The 14,383-nt window shown below is 63.9% G+C and overlaps 10 non-coding genes across 10 annotated transcripts; 6 read left to right on the top strand and 4 right to left on the bottom strand.

The window, feature by feature from the left end:
• Nucleotides 1-2,181: 2,181 nt before the first annotated feature.
• TRNAG-GCC (transfer RNA glycine (anticodon GCC)) lies at nucleotides 2,182-2,252 on the bottom strand. Its single transcript has one exon. It is a non-coding gene; the product is annotated as a tRNA-Gly (tRNA).
• Nucleotides 2,253-3,910: 1,658 nt separating this feature from the next.
• Nucleotides 3,911-3,993, bottom strand: TRNAL-CAG (transfer RNA leucine (anticodon CAG)). The gene has a single exon. It is a non-coding gene; the product is annotated as a tRNA-Leu (tRNA).
• Nucleotides 3,994-4,561: 568 nt separating this feature from the next.
• Nucleotides 4,562-4,633, top strand: TRNAD-GUC (transfer RNA aspartic acid (anticodon GUC)). Its single transcript has one exon. It is a non-coding gene; the product is annotated as a tRNA-Asp (tRNA).
• A 591-nt stretch (nucleotides 4,634-5,224) lies between these two features.
• Nucleotides 5,225-5,296, top strand: TRNAG-UCC (transfer RNA glycine (anticodon UCC)). Its single transcript has one exon. It is a non-coding gene; the product is annotated as a tRNA-Gly (tRNA).
• Nucleotides 5,297-5,582: 286 nt separating this feature from the next.
• TRNAE-CUC (transfer RNA glutamic acid (anticodon CUC)) lies at nucleotides 5,583-5,654 on the top strand. The gene has a single exon. It is a non-coding gene; the product is annotated as a tRNA-Glu (tRNA).
• A 3,763-nt stretch (nucleotides 5,655-9,417) lies between these two features.
• On the bottom strand, nucleotides 9,418-9,488 carry TRNAG-GCC (transfer RNA glycine (anticodon GCC)). The gene has a single exon. It is a non-coding gene; the product is annotated as a tRNA-Gly (tRNA).
• A 1,658-nt stretch (nucleotides 9,489-11,146) lies between these two features.
• On the bottom strand, nucleotides 11,147-11,229 carry TRNAL-CAG (transfer RNA leucine (anticodon CAG)). The gene has a single exon. It is a non-coding gene; the product is annotated as a tRNA-Leu (tRNA).
• Nucleotides 11,230-11,797: 568 nt separating this feature from the next.
• TRNAD-GUC (transfer RNA aspartic acid (anticodon GUC)) lies at nucleotides 11,798-11,869 on the top strand. The gene has a single exon. It is a non-coding gene; the product is annotated as a tRNA-Asp (tRNA).
• Nucleotides 11,870-12,460: 591 nt separating this feature from the next.
• On the top strand, nucleotides 12,461-12,532 carry TRNAG-UCC (transfer RNA glycine (anticodon UCC)). Its single transcript has one exon. It is a non-coding gene; the product is annotated as a tRNA-Gly (tRNA).
• A 286-nt stretch (nucleotides 12,533-12,818) lies between these two features.
• Nucleotides 12,819-12,890, top strand: TRNAE-CUC (transfer RNA glutamic acid (anticodon CUC)). The gene has a single exon. It is a non-coding gene; the product is annotated as a tRNA-Glu (tRNA).
• Nucleotides 12,891-14,383: the final 1,493 nt, after the last annotated feature.

Below are 14,383 nucleotides of genomic sequence, written 5' to 3'. Positions count from 1 at the left end.
CTGACTTCCCGCAACATACACGTGCATGTGTGTACACAGGCTCCCGCTCGCTGTTGACAGGTTCGAGATTCTCGCCTATCCTGGATGTGAAAATGAATCTTGAGAGGTCCCATTAGTTAGAGCAACCTGGCCACGCGCATTGAAGCGTGGACATGCAGGAGTTCGTGGGGAAAACCCAAAGGCCAGGCTGACCAAAGCGCATGTGCGGGGTTGGGGTTCCTGATAGACTTCCAGCCGAAGGTTGCTTCCCATTGCCTGACCTACGCTCTCCGTCTTCTCTCCAAATGTCAAGGAACATGTGGAGATGGTACCTGTCCCCAGCGCCAAGATTCGCTGTGGAACTTTTTTCCCATCCCCTCCTTAGCACAGATGAGCCCAGTTCTCCAACCCTCTATTCAACCCGTATTGATCTTATTGTTTGGCTGATTCCCCAAGTCAATGGCAGAGGTCAGCCGACTTCTTGCCAAAACTGCTCTGTAGGGGCAAACTACACGTCCAACCAACCGCACAAACCTGTCCCGTGTCATTCGTGGGATCTTGCCACAGTCGGATCACCAGCAGAGACCAGACCCTATCGGGGATAGAGATGTTTGCCATCCCCACGGTAGGCTGGCTTGCTTGCCAGCGTGATGTGGGTGGATGTCAGTGGGTGACAGTGATGGACGAAGGTGTCCGTTCCCGTGGCTGGCGTCCAGCCCAGCCCGGGGCAAGGGGCTGACACCAAGAAGAGGAGAGAAGCATGTCGCCTGCTGGGAGCTGGAAGAAGGAGTCCAGGGTGCCCAGGGGGTGCACGGGGCGGGCTTGCAAGGTCTGGGAGTGAGGCTGTCCCGTCAAACGGAGGTTGTGCAGATGCCTGGGGCATTAGGGCACCTCGCGGGCTGCCGATGCGGTCGGAGGGATCCCAGCTGGTGGCAGAGCTGGTGTGTGTCTGAAGAGCCTCAAGGAGGCCAGCGTTGGGGGATATGAGTCGTGTGAGAGAGGGGCATTGACAGCGAGAGGGAGAGTTGGCTGTGTGTGTGTGAGAGAGAGAGAGAGAGAGAAAGACAGTGAGAGAGAGAGAGAGAGTGTGTGTGTGTGTGTGTGTGTGTGTGTGTCTGTGTGAAAGCACGGGTGGGGTGAGAAAAAGGTGAGGGAGGGAGGGAGGGCTGAGCCTGAATCCTGGTCGCAACGGTACATTTTCAGCAGGTTGGTCTGGGCAGGAACGAAGTCTGTGTGGTCAAAGGGGACCCCCGCCCGCGAGACTGGGATGCTGCTTGGGCTGGGCGGTCAGAGTATGGAGTGGGGCTGGGGTGAGGTGGCAAGCAGCCCAGGGTGGGAGAGACATCGTGACAGAGCGACTGGAGGTCACGTCCCACGTCCCAAAAGAGTAGGGAATGCAACTGGACCCGAGACATAAATAAGCCGCCTTCAGGACGCACATTCACGTCTCAGGCATGAGTCTAGGGCTGAGATGAAAAGAGGTCCGAGGGAGAGAAACAAGGCAGCATCCTCGACTAAAGTGGTGGATTGGGGTTAGGTTGGGAGATGCGACATGGTGATGGTGGTGGTGGTGCCGGCAGAATGAGGGGAGAGAGTGTGGAGTGGCCGGAACACGGTGAATATAGACGGTGCACATGCCACGCGTACGTACACTGGTGTGGTCGCGTTAAGGACTGTGTGACCAACTCGGGGAAAGTGATGAGTTACTCCCCGGAGTCGCGACTTCCTTGCTACTGGAAGGGCAACCATGCCATCATTTTCTGGATGTAGGGAGCCAGCGAGGGGCAGAGAGAGAGAGAGAGAGAGAGGTCGAGGTGGTGAAATGCGAAGAGAAGAGGTGGGGCGAGTGGCTGCAAGCCCGTGGTGCCTGGCGGTGTTCCTTGAAGTGAAATGCGTCGGGCAGAGGCGGTGGCAGGGCAATGAAGAGAAACAGGACCAGGAGGCTGCCAAGGGCTGGTGTCTGGCGCGCTCTCGTGTTTGGAGAGGTTGCTGTTACCAAGGTGGGGCGGCGGGGGTGTAGCCTCACCCGTAAGTCAGTCGAGAGAGGCACGGAAGAAAGGGCAGAGGAGGGGCGTCGCGCGTGGGAGAGCAGCCGGTGCCGGGGACGCTCACGCGTCCCGAGTGTAAGGCGTGTAAGGAGGCGGCAGAGGCGAGCGCAGCTACGCCTTGGTGCTGCTGCAGCACCAAAATGGGAGGGCGTGCTGCATGGGCCGGGAATCGAACCCGGGCCTCCCGCGTGGCAGGCGAGAATTCTACCACTGAACCACCCATGCACCGATGGCAAACGCCAACGGAAGCTGGCACAGCGGAGCTCGCCACCAGCCGCCGTTCACTGGTCACCGCCTGCCGCGGGCCTCCGTCCTATTGGAGCGTCCACGAGAGGCTGGCCCGATGGGGCGAGCAGAAGGGGAGGCTCCCGTCACGTCGAGGGACCTGAGGCGCGGCGCGGAGGGAGAGCGGAGGGAGAGAGGCGGACTCGTCCCATCTTGCGCTTTCTCTGCCGCCCAGGGCCAAGAGACTGGCCGCGGGGGTCTCCAAGGGAAGGAGCAGCCGTGGCCCGCGCCCGAATGCTCATGTGGGCAGGTGAGCTGTGGCGGGCCTTGCTGAGCGCGGATCCCGGGCACAGATCCAAAGTTTTTTGTGTGTGTTTTTGTTTGTTTCTTTGTTTCGGGGGGGGGGGGGGGCGGGTTTTTTTTTTTTTTTCCGACCCCGCCGGCCTTCTCGCTCGTGTCAGCTGCGGGTGGGTGTGGGGGTGGGGGTGTCAACGAGCGGGGGCGGCGATGGGGGACGGGTCTCGCAGCCCCCGCGTGCGGCTCCGAAACGCAGACCAAGTCCGTGGGCGCCCCGCTCCTGCGCTCTGACCCACCCCACCGGCTCGCACTTGGGGTCCGGCCCCATGGGCTGGTAGGGAGGCTGGAGTGCGAGAAAGGAGCGGAGGAGCGCTGTGGCAGAGCCGCAGCTGGCTGACCCTGGAGAAGGCGCGCTGGGTGTGGCTGGGACGGCCCGCGCCGCGGCTTCCCGCGTGGGGATCCGGTGTGGCGCAGAGCTGGTCCCGGCGGGGCCTGGCGTTTGTGGGCGCGTGACGGGGATCTAGGGCTTCCACTGGTGATTCCTCGTCGGCTGCCTTTCCGGGTTTGGACTCGCCTGCCAGGCTCTGTGCAGGGTTCCCCGCTGCCTCTGGCCGGCGGGCGTCCGGGCTGCAGGTGGGCCGGCCGGCAGGTGTTAGCGGGAAGGGAGCAGGAGTAGCGAGGTGGGATCGGCGACGTGGCTAGGGTGTCGGGAGAATGGAATGCGCGGCCGGGGTCCGAGGGGTCGGAGGAAAGCACAGGATGTTGGATGGCGTGCCTCTGGTGGGAGAAGTGTGTGCGGCTCCAAGAGCGAGTCGCTCGCTGCTGTTCAGCGGTCAGAAGTTGGAGGGTGAAACGGGCGGGCTGTGCACGCCAGGACGCCTCTGGGCAGCGCAGCGGCGATTCAAGGCGGTGGGCGGTGGGCGGTGGGCGGTGGGCGGAGGCCGGTGGGAGGAAGGTGGGAAAAGGAGGAATAGGGGAAGAATCTGTGCTGTGTCTGTTTGGGCGAGTGAGGAGAAGGAGGGCGGAGGAGATGGGCAGGGAAGAGCGTGGAAGGTGGTCGCGGTCGCTCGCTGTGTGTGGGGCCAGGGAAGAGGGCGTGTGAGGTGGTGGGGAGGGCGTCTGTCCCAAGGGCAATTGGTAGAGGGTCGCGGGCGCTGGCGCATGGTCCTGGGCTGTTTCTGCGACAGCCGGCGGGTGGGCAGGAAGCACGGACGTGCCTGAGAAGCGGCGGCGTTTTGGAGGCTTGCTTCAAGGGGGCTGGAGTTTGGAGAGTGGGCAAGGGCTCAAGGCAGGAACCGGCCCAAGGTGCTCCGGGGTTGCGATGGGCCTTGCCCTCCGGCGGGCGGGCCAAAAGGTCGGCTTGTCAGGAGTGGGATTCGAACCCACGCCTCCAGGGGAGACTGCGACCTGAACGCAGCGCCTTAGACCGCTCGGCCATCCTGACGGCGCGCCGGGGCGCGTCGCCGCTGGCATGGCTGGGACCTGGCGCGAACGCCTGCGCCCTTGGCCCGCGCCTGTCTGGGTTCGGTGCGCCACCGACGGACCGCGCGGGCAGAGCGGGCGCCAAGTGAACGTAGCCGGCCGGCGTTGGCGTGGACACAAACGGTCCGCGTCGGGCCGGCCGCCGCCGCCGCACGCCCCAGCCCCCGAGCGTCCGCTAGCCGAACCCCGCAGGGCGCGCGCCCACCACATCCTAGGAGCAGCGGCCTGACTGTTTCGCCCGCGCCTCTTCCTGCCCCGGCGCGATCCCCGCGTTGGAGACAGCAGGCAGGGCGCAGCACGGAGAGGTTCCACGCCGCTCGGGTACCTGTCGAGGTCCGGCTCCGGGTCCCAGTGGGATCGCAGGGTGCTTTGTTGGGTGTCGGGGGAGGTCGCGCCAACGGTGGCGGGTGGCGGGTGGCGGGTGGAGGGCGAGCACGCGGCGGGTCCCTGCGGTCGAGGGAGGGGATCAAGGCAGGGCTAGGCGTCCGTGGTCGGAGTGCGGTCTGGCGTCCCGGCGACGGTCGCCGTCGTCCTCGTTAGTATAGTGGTGAGTATCCCCGCCTGTCACGCGGGAGACCGGGGTTCGATTCCCCGACGGGGAGGCAGCCGTCCTTTTTGGGCCGCCACCTCGGACCCGGCCTGTGGGCCCTCCTTCTCCTTCCTCCGCCCTCCAGCTAGTCTCAGGGCGCCGTCTCGGGCCTGGCCTGCCTGGCCCCTTGGCCCCCTGGGCCCTCTGGGCCGCCTTGGCCTCCTGGGCCCCCTTGGCCTCCTGCCTTTTCTTCCCGCCCGCGGCTTGGTCGCCGCAGCCGGGCGGCCTCCTGTGGGCCCCAGGGCGCCCAACGAGCTGCCGGCCCAAAGTGGGTGTCGGAAGAGGCTTTCTGCGACGCACAGGGCCCGGCGCCCGGTGGGAGGCGGAGGAGTGAGGACCCTGTGGGCGCCGGCCGTGTCCCCGCCGGGCACCTGGTGGGGAAGGGCTCTGGCGGCCCGGGGCGGCGAGGGAGCGAGAGCGCCCCCAGAGGCAGGCGGGCGGAACGGGGCAGCCGCGCTCGCTTTGCACCGGTGGGGCGCGGGGCGGCCTTTGGCGGGGCCTGCTGCGGGCGGGCGGACCGGGCGTCGGGGCCGGCTGCCCCGGGCGTCGGCGGCGCGCCGGTGGGAGCCCCGGGCCGGCGTGGCGGGGCTGCCCGCGCCGTGCGGCGTTGGTGGTATAGTGGTGAGCATAGCTGCCTTCCAAGCAGTTGACCCGGGTTCGATTCCCGGCCAACGCAGCGGGCCGACCTTTTGCGGAGGTCCCGGGCGCGGAGCTCGTGTCGCAGCTTGGCCTGTGGCTGCGTGCCTCTGCGCCCGGGAAGGAGGCGCGCGGTGTTTGGAGGGTGTGCTTCGAACAGGGCCAGAGCTGCTGGTGAGGGCAGGCCGGTTGCCGCCGGCGTTGCGGGGGCTGGTTGCGGGTGTTTGTTTTAAACCGAAGCAGGGGACGGGCGCCAAGGCAGCGCCCAGTGCTGGGGCCAGAGGCGCTGGGGCCAGGAGGCGCCAGCCGGGCCGTGGAGCCGTCCCTCCCTGGTGGTCTAGTGGTTAGGATTCGGCGCTCTCACCGCCGCGGCCCGGGTTCGATTCCCGGTCAGGGAAGCCTTCCTTCTTTGGCTCTGCCTGCCGACTGCCAGGCCCCTTCACACCTCCCCTTTTGACCGACAGGCTCGCTTCGTTCTCCCGCGCCTCAGCCACAACCTCCGGCGGCCTCCACGTGCGCCCCAACGCTCGCCGCCTACCTCCACCCATCCGTCCTTTTGGCCTCGCTGGCGCCACCTTCGCAACATCAGCTTCACAGCTCTCCCTTGTCAGGTGCTCACCTCGCTCCCACTCTTTCTCAGCGGCAAAGCCCACTGGCCAGGTCAGGCTTTCTCCTCCCATGGCCGCCAGGTGACCCGCCACCACCACCGCCACCGCCACCGCCATTACCGCGACCACCGCCACCGCCGCCACCCTCGCACTCCCGTCTGGCCACGGAATGGGCCAGGACTCTCGAGCAGAGCGGCTTCCGCCAAGCCAAGCCCGGTGGCTGACGGGCCACTTCTGTCTCGGCCGCGGGGGATCTGCGCCTAATGGTTGGGCCACCCGCCAGAGCCACTCATGCCAGCAAGCGCACTGGCTCTTCCAAGGCGTGCCAGATCCTGAGCGCGGGATCCGCGATTGGGCTCCACGCGTGTCAGCGGCTTTGGTAGAAAGGGCAGCGGAACTTGAGGAGCCGAGACCGGGGCCATGGCGCTGGGGAGGCAGAGCTGCGACAATCACTCTGGCAGCATGACTATGTTTTTCTTCATGCGGACATGATATCGATGGGATTCCTGTGACGTGTGGTAACGCGTGTAGATTGCGTAGTGATCGATGATCAACTGAGGGGATGTAGGGCATCCATCCCGTGGGTATCTGTCATCTCTACCTGTTGGGAGCATCTCAGGTGCTGTCTTCCAGGAGCTCTTCGGAAACACACACTAATACCTCCTTGTTACCCCTAGCCGCCCTACTCTGCCATAGAACATTATTAGAACGCATTCCCTCCATCTAAACGCGTGCTCGTACCCATTTCACCAACCTCTCTTCACCCCAGTCACCCACACACGCTCTCCAGCCTCTGGTGTCTATCGTTCCACTCTCTACCTCCACCAGGTGAACTTTTTTGAGCTCCCGCGATTGGAGTAAGGACCTGCCCTCTCTGTCTCTCTGTGCCCGGCTCATTTGATGTTCCATCCTGACCTTTAGCTCCGCCTCCGTTGCTGCAGACGAGAGGATTGCGTTCTTTTTTTATGGCCAAATAGTATTCCACGGTGTCTATATGCCACATTTTTGTTAATCCATTTCCCGGCTGATGGACACTTAGGTTGTCTTAGCGACATCTTCCCTACTTGCACGTCCTTTATAGGCTCTCTGCAAGAAGAAAAACATGGCTCTTTTTGCCCAAACTCGCAGGCCGTCAGACCTTATGGTTGGCTTCCCCTGTTCCCTAAAAACCGCTGTGATTCTATTCTTTCTCACGGTGCACTGATTTCATATTGTTCAAACACACATGTTTTACAATCAATTTGTAGAGTTAACACAATTGTAAGAAATTATAAAAGCATTATTTGGGAACAGATGAATGTCCACATTAAGAAGAAATCTTCACAATTTATGTGCCTCTGCCGTGGCTCCAGCCGGTCCCTCCGTTCGGGGTCCCTGACTTCCCGCAACATACACGTGCATGTGTGTACACAGGCTCCCGCTCGCTGTTGACAGGTTCGAGATTCTCGCCTATCCTGGATGTGAAAATGAATCTTGAGAGGTCCCATTAGTTAGAGCAACCTGGCCACGCGCATTGAAGCGTGGACATGCAGGAGTTCGTGGGGAAAACCCAAAGGCCAGGCTGACCAAAGCGCATGTGCGGGGTTGGGGTTCCTGATAGACTTCCAGCCGAAGGTTGCTTCCCATTGCCTGACCTACGCTCTCCGTCTTCTCTCCAAATGTCAAGGAACATGTGGAGATGGTACCTGTCCCCAGCGCCAAGATTCGCTGTGGAACTTTTTTCCCATCCCCTCCTTAGCACAGATGAGCCCAGTTCTCCAACCCTCTATTCAACCCGTATTGATCTTATTGTTTGGCTGATTCCCCAAGTCAATGGCAGAGGTCAGCCGACTTCTTGCCAAAACTGCTCTGTAGGGGCAAACTACACGTCCAACCAACCGCACAAACCTGTCCCGTGTCATTCGTGGGATCTTGGCACAGTCGGATCACCTGCAGAGACCAGACCCTATCGGGGATAGAGATGTTTGCCATCCCCACGGTAGGCTGGCTTGCTTGCCAGCGTGATGTGGGTGGATGTCAGTGGGTGACAGTGATGGACGAAGGTGTCCGTTCCCGTGGCTGGCGTCCAGCCCAGCCCGGGGCAAGGGGCTGACACCAAGAAGAGGAGAGAAGCATGTCGCCTGCTGGGAGCTGGAAGAAGGAGTCCAGGGTGCCCAGGGGGTGCACGGGGCGGGCTTGCAAGGTCTGGGAGTGAGGCTGTCCCGTCAAACGGAGGTTGTGCAGATGCCTGGGGCATTAGGGCACCTCGCGGGCTGCCGATGCGGTCGGAGGGATCCCAGCTGGTGGCAGAGCTGGTGTGTGTCTGAAGAGCCTCAAGGAGGCCAGCGTTGGGGGATATGAGTCGTGTGAGAGAGGGGCATTGACAGCGAGAGGGAGAGTTGGCTGTGTGTGTGTGAGAGAGAGAGAGAGAGAGAAAGACAGTGAGAGAGAGAGAGAGAGTGTGTGTGTGTGTGTGTGTGTGTGTGTCTGTGTGAAAGCACGGGTGGGGTGAGAAAAAGGTGAGGGAGGGAGGGAGGGCTGAGCCTGAATCCTGGTCGCAACGGTACATTTTCAGCAGGTTGGTCTGGGCAGGAACGAAGTCTGTGTGGTCAAAGGGGACCCCCGCCCGCGAGACTGGGATGCTGCTTGGGCTGGGCGGTCAGAGTATGGAGTGGGGCTGGGGTGAGGTGGCAAGCAGCCCAGGGTGGGAGAGACATCGTGACAGAGCGACTGGAGGTCACGTCCCACGTCCCAAAAGAGTAGGGAATGCAACTGGACCCGAGACATAAATAAGCCGCCTTCAGGACGCACATTCACGTCTCAGGCATGAGTCTAGGGCTGAGATGAAAAGAGGTCCGAGGGAGAGAAACAAGGCAGCATCCTCGACTAAAGTGGTGGATTGGGGTTAGGTTGGGAGATGCGACATGGTGATGGTGGTGGTGGTGCCGGCAGAATGAGGGGAGAGAGTGTGGAGTGGCCGGAACACGGTGAATATAGACGGTGCACATGCCACGCGTACGTACACTGGTGTGGTCGCGTTAAGGACTGTGTGACCAACTCGGGGAAAGTGATGAGTTACTCCCCGGAGTCGCGACTTCCTTGCTACTGGAAGGGCAACCATGCCATCATTTTCTGGATGTAGGGAGCCAGCGAGGGGCAGAGAGAGAGAGAGAGAGAGAGGTCGAGGTGGTGAAATGCGAAGAGAAGAGGTGGGGCGAGTGGCTGCAAGCCCGTGGTGCCTGGCGGTGTTCCTTGAAGTGAAATGCGTCGGGCAGAGGCGGTGGCAGGGCAATGAAGAGAAACAGGACCAGGAGGCTGCCAAGGGCTGGTGTCTGGCGCGCTCTCGTGTTTGGAGAGGTTGCTGTTACCAAGGTGGGGCGGCGGGGGTGTAGCCTCACCCGTAAGTCAGTCGAGAGAGGCACGGAAGAAAGGGCAGAGGAGGGGCGTCGCGCGTGGGAGAGCAGCCGGTGCCGGGGACGCTCACGCGTCCCGAGTGTAAGGCGTGTAAGGAGGCGGCAGAGGCGAGCGCAGCTACGCCTTGGTGCTGCTGCAGCACCAAAATGGGAGGGCGTGCTGCATGGGCCGGGAATCGAACCCGGGCCTCCCGCGTGGCAGGCGAGAATTCTACCACTGAACCACCCATGCACCGATGGCAAACGCCAACGGAAGCTGGCACAGCGGAGCTCGCCACCAGCCGCCGTTCACTGGTCACCGCCTGCCGCGGGCCTCCGTCCTATTGGAGCGTCCACGAGAGGCTGGCCCGATGGGGCGAGCAGAAGGGGAGGCTCCCGTCACGTCGAGGGACCTGAGGCGCGGCGCGGAGGGAGAGCGGAGGGAGAGAGGCGGACTCGTCCCATCTTGCGCTTTCTCTGCCGCCCAGGGCCAAGAGACTGGCCGCGGGGGTCTCCAAGGGAAGGAGCAGCCGTGGCCCGCGCCCGAATGCTCATGTGGGCAGGTGAGCTGTGGCGGGCCTTGCTGAGCGCGGATCCCGGGCACAGATCCAAAGTTTTTTGTGTGTGTTTTTGTTTGTTTCTTTGTTTCGGGGGGGGGGGGGGGCGGGTTTTTTTTTTTTTTTCCGACCCCGCCGGCCTTCTCGCTCGTGTCAGCTGCGGGTGGGTGTGGGGGTGGGGGTGTCAACGAGCGGGGGCGGCGATGGGGGACGGGTCTCGCAGCCCCCGCGTGCGGCTCCGAAACGCAGACCAAGTCCGTGGGCGCCCCGCTCCTGCGCTCTGACCCACCCCACCGGCTCGCACTTGGGGTCCGGCCCCATGGGCTGGTAGGGAGGCTGGAGTGCGAGAAAGGAGCGGAGGAGCGCTGTGGCAGAGCCGCAGCTGGCTGACCCTGGAGAAGGCGCGCTGGGTGTGGCTGGGACGGCCCGCGCCGCGGCTTCCCGCGTGGGGATCCGGTGTGGCGCAGAGCTGGTCCCGGCGGGGCCTGGCGTTTGTGGGCGCGTGACGGGGATCTAGGGCTTCCACTGGTGATTCCTCGTCGGCTGCCTTTCCGGGTTTGGACTCGCCTGCCAGGCTCTGTGCAGGGTTCCCCGCTGCCTCTGGCCGGCGGGCGTCCGGGCTGCAGGTGGGCCGGCCGGCAGGTGTTAGCGGGAAGGGAGCAGGAGTAGCGAGGTGGGATCGGCGACGTGGCTAGGGTGTCGGGAGAATGGAATGCGCGGCCGGGGTCCGAGGGGTCGGAGGAAAGCACAGGATGTTGGATGGCGTGCCTCTGGTGGGAGAAGTGTGTGCGGCTCCAAGAGCGAGTCGCTCGCTGCTGTTCAGCGGTCAGAAGTTGGAGGGTGAAACGGGCGGGCTGTGCACGCCAGGACGCCTCTGGGCAGCGCAGCGGCGATTCAAGGCGGTGGGCGGTGGGCGGTGGGCGGTGGGCGGAGGCCGGTGGGAGGAAGGTGGGAAAAGGAGGAATAGGGGAAGAATCTGTGCTGTGTCTGTTTGGGCGAGTGAGGAGAAGGAGGGCGGAGGAGATGGGCAGGGAAGAGCGTGGAAGGTGGTCGCGGTCGCTCGCTGTGTGTGGGGCCAGGGAAGAGGGCGTGTGAGGTGGTGGGGAGGGCGTCTGTCCCAAGGGCAATTGGTAGAGGGTCGCGGGCGCTGGCGCATGGTCCTGGGCTGTTTCTGCGACAGCCGGCGGGTGGGCAGGAAGCACGGACGTGCCTGAGAAGCGGCGGCGTTTTGGAGGCTTGCTTCAAGGGGGCTGGAGTTTGGAGAGTGGGCAAGGGCTCAAGGCAGGAACCGGCCCAAGGTGCTCCGGGGTTGCGATGGGCCTTGCCCTCCGGCGGGCGGGCCAAAAGGTCGGCTTGTCAGGAGTGGGATTCGAACCCACGCCTCCAGGGGAGACTGCGACCTGAACGCAGCGCCTTAGACCGCTCGGCCATCCTGACGGCGCGCCGGGGCGCGTCGCCGCTGGCATGGCTGGGACCTGGCGCGAACGCCTGCGCCCTTGGCCCGCGCCTGTCTGGGTTCGGTGCGCCACCGACGGACCGCGCGGGCAGAGCGGGCGCCAAGTGAACGTAGCCGGCCGGCGTTGGCGTGGACACAAACGGTCCGCGTCGGGCCGGCCGCCGCCGCCGCACGCCCCAGCCCCCGAGCGTCCGCTAGCCGAACCCCGCAGGGCGCGCGCCCACCACATCCTAGGAGCAGCGGCCTGACTGTTTCGCCCGCGCCTCTTCCTGCCCCGGCGCGATCCCCGCGTTGGAGACAGCAGGCAGGGCGCAGCACGGAGAGGTTCCACGCCGCTCGGGTACCTGTCGAGGTCCGGCTCCGGGTCCCAGTGGGATCGCAGGGTGCTTTGTTGGGTGTCGGGGGAGGTCGCGCCAACGGTGGCGGGTGGCGGGTGGCGGGTGGAGGGCGAGCACGCGGCGGGTCCCTGCGGTCGAGGGAGGGGATCAAGGCAGGGCTAGGCGTCCGTGGTCGGAGTGCGGTCTGGCGTCCCGGCGACGGTCGCCGTCGTCCTCGTTAGTATAGTGGTGAGTATCCCCGCCTGTCACGCGGGAGACCGGGGTTCGATTCCCCGACGGGGAGGCAGCCGTCCTTTTTGGGCCGCCACCTCGGACCCGGCCTGTGGGCCCTCCTTCTCCTTCCTCCGCCCTCCAGCTAGTCTCAGGGCGCCGTCTCGGGCCTGGCCTGCCTGGCCCCTTGGCCCCCTGGGCCCTCTGGGCCGCCTTGGCCTCCTGGGCCCCCTTGGCCTCCTGCCTTTTCTTCCCGCCCGCGGCTTGGTCGCCGCAGCCGGGCGGCCTCCTGTGGGCCCCAGGGCGCCCAACGAGCTGCCGGCCCAAAGTGGGTGTCGGAAGAGGCTTTCTGCGACGCACAGGGCCCGGCGCCCGGTGGGAGGCGGAGGAGTGAGGACCCTGTGGGCGCCGGCCGTGTCCCCGCCGGGCACCTGGTGGGGAAGGGCTCTGGCGGCCCGGGGCGGCGAGGGAGCGAGAGCGCCCCCAGAGGCAGGCGGGCGGAACGGGGCAGCCGCGCTCGCTTTGCACCGGTGGGGCGCGGGGCGGCCTTTGGCGGGGCCTGCTGCGGGCGGGCGGACCGGGCGTCGGGGCCGGCTGCCCCGGGCGTCGGCGGCGCGCCGGTGGGAGCCCCGGGCCGGCGTGGCGGGGCTGCCCGCGCCGTGCGGCGTTGGTGGTATAGTGGTGAGCATAGCTGCCTTCCAAGCAGTTGACCCGGGTTCGATTCCCGGCCAACGCAGCGGGCCGACCTTTTGCGGAGGTCCCGGGCGCGGAGCTCGTGTCGCAGCTTGGCCTGTGGCTGCGTGCCTCTGCGCCCGGGAAGGAGGCGCGCGGTGTTTGGAGGGTGTGCTTCGAACAGGGCCAGAGCTGCTGGTGAGGGCAGGCCGGTTGCCGCCGGCGTTGCGGGGGCTGGTTGCGGGTGTTTGTTTTAAACCGAAGCAGGGGACGGGCGCCAAGGCAGCGCCCAGTGCTGGGGCCAGAGGCGCTGGGGCCAGGAGGCGCCAGCCGGGCCGTGGAGCCGTCCCTCCCTGGTGGTCTAGTGGTTAGGATTCGGCGCTCTCACCGCCGCGGCCCGGGTTCGATTCCCGGTCAGGGAAGCCTTCCTTCTTTGGCTCTGCCTGCCGACTGCCAGGCCCCTTCACACCTCCCCTTTTGACCGACAGGCTCGCTTCGTTCTCCCGCGCCTCAGCCACAACCTCCGGCGGCCTCCACGTGCGCCCCAACGCTCGCCGCCTACCTCCACCCATCCGTCCTTTTGGCCTCGCTGGCGCCACCTTCGCAACATCAGCTTCACAGCTCTCCCTTGTCAGGTGCTCACCTCGCTCCCACTCTTTCTCAGCGGCAAAGCCCACTGGCCAGGTCAGGCTTTCTCCTCCCATGGCCGCCAGGTGACCCGCCACCACCACCGCCACCGCCACCGCCATTACCGCGACCACCGCCACCGCCGCCACCCTCGCACTCCCGTCTGGCCACGGAATGGGCCAGGACTCTCGAGCAGAGCGGCTTCCGCCAAGCCAAGCCCGGTGGCTGACGGGCCACTTCTGTCTCGGCCGCGGGGGATCTGCGCCTAATGGTTGGGCCACCCGCCAGAGCCACTCATGCCAGCAAGCGCACTGGCTCTTCCAAGGCGTGCCAGATCCTGAGCGCGGGATCCGCGATTGGGCTCCACGCGTGTCAGCGGCTTTGGTAGAAAGGGCAGCGGAACTTGAGGAGCCGAGACCGGGGCCATGGCGCTGGGGAGGCAGAGCTGCGACAATCACTCTGGCAGCATGACTATGTTTTTCTTCATGCGGACATGATATCGATGGGATTCCTGTGACGTGTGGTAACGCGTGTAGATTGCGTAGTGATCGATGATCAACTGAGGGGATGTAGGGCATCCATCCCGTGGGTATCTGTCATCTCTACCTGTTGGGAGCATCTCAGGTGCTGTCTTCCAGGAGCTCTTCGGAAACACACACTAATACCTCCTTGTTACCCCTAGCCGCCCTACTCTGCCATAGAACATTATTAGAACGCATTCCCTCCATCTAAACGCGTGCTCGTACCCATTTCACCAACCTCTCTTCACCCCAGTCACCCACACACGCTCTCCAGCCTCTGGTGTCTATCGTTCCACTCTCTACCTCCACCAGGTGAACTTTTTTGAGCTCCCGCGATTGGAGTAAGGACCTGCCCTCTCTGTCTCTCTGTGCCCGGCTCATTTGATGTTCCATCCTGACCTTTAGCTCCGCCTCCGTTGCTGCAGACGAGAGGATTGCGTTCTTTTTTTATGGCCAAATAGTATTCCACGGTGTCTATATGCCACATTTTTGTTAATCCATTTCCCGGCTGATGGACACTTAGGTTGTCTTAGCGACATCTTCCCTACTTGCACGTCCTTTATAGGCTCTCTGCAAGAAGAAAAACATGGCTCTTTTTGCCCAAACTCGCAGGCCGTCAGACCTTATGGTTGGCTTCCCCTGTTCCCTAAAAACCGCTGTGATTCTATTCTTTCTCACGGTGCACTGATTTCATATTGTTCAAACACACATGTTTTACAATCAATTTGTAGAGTTAACACAATTGTAAGAAATTATAAAAGCATTAT

Source organism: Symphalangus syndactylus, chromosome 12 (assembly GCF_028878055.3).
Source record: "Symphalangus syndactylus isolate Jambi chromosome 12, NHGRI_mSymSyn1-v2.1_pri, whole genome shotgun sequence".
Lineage (NCBI taxonomy): Eukaryota > Metazoa > Chordata > Mammalia > Primates > Hylobatidae > Symphalangus > Symphalangus syndactylus.
This window is presented reverse-complemented; position numbering and strand designations above follow the sequence as displayed.